Source organism: Priapulus caudatus, unplaced genomic scaffold (genome assembly GCF_000485595.1).
Source record: "Priapulus caudatus unplaced genomic scaffold, Priapulus_caudatus-5.0.1 Scaffold1319, whole genome shotgun sequence".
NCBI lineage: Eukaryota > Metazoa > Priapulida > Priapulimorpha > Priapulimorphida > Priapulidae > Priapulus > Priapulus caudatus.
This window is the reverse complement of record NW_014578380.1, coordinates 78,850-79,751: the sequence shown is the minus strand read 5'-3', so window position 1 is coordinate 79,751 and position 902 is coordinate 78,850.

Below are 902 nucleotides of genomic sequence, written 5' to 3'. Positions count from 1 at the left end.
ACTAATATACACACATGTAAAATTGTTTGGAATCAATATAAATATAACAGGTAGTTGATATCAGCCATAAATTAAATCATAGCCGCATTGAATGGCATGAAAATGTTCACATCGCGAGATTGATACTGAGTATTAATAATATAAATATTCTATTATTAAAAAACTCAAATGAAGCTTTCTGACACTGTAATCTTACCTACAACTCCGTGGATATTTTTTTTATATAAATCGCACGCTTCTGTTATGGATGTTTTGTCATTTGCGGGCTTGTTATTGCACATTCCTATTTTTATAGAACCAAAATACACTTTAACTAGTACTATCAGAAATCGGTTGTTATTCTCCTCTATTCTTCGCATGTATCACAATACAATAATTATACAAGAGTGCTTGACGAATAATATGTTTTCCTGCTGTAGTTGTCCCTTTTTATGTAGCAGTAAATATGGATGCTGATAAAGTTACCCTGATCTCATACGTAACAATGCACACGTCTTTAGCTTATACTGTCGCTAGCCGATCACAGCCGGTGAACGAGAGAATGATAGATTTAGAAGAATTATGTCGGTTTTTTGTCGTTTTGTGAATCGTACAGGGACCACGTGAAGTCTTTCCGCGGCGCCTTAGAGTAGTGCTAACAAAGATTATGATTATGAATATTTGTATGCATATCAAAAGTCAACTTTGAGTTCATCTGACAGGGGCGTAGATAGCGGGGGGATGGGGGTATATCCCCCCACACTTATTGAGGAAGGGTGGCTTTCATCCCCCCTACTTTCACGAAGAAAGTGGGGGGAAATTTAATATTTTGCAGACAATAAATACTGGATATTTATCTACAAATCCCTCATCGCTATTCATACTCTCCTAATGTATTATTACAGAAATGGAACGTGACATAC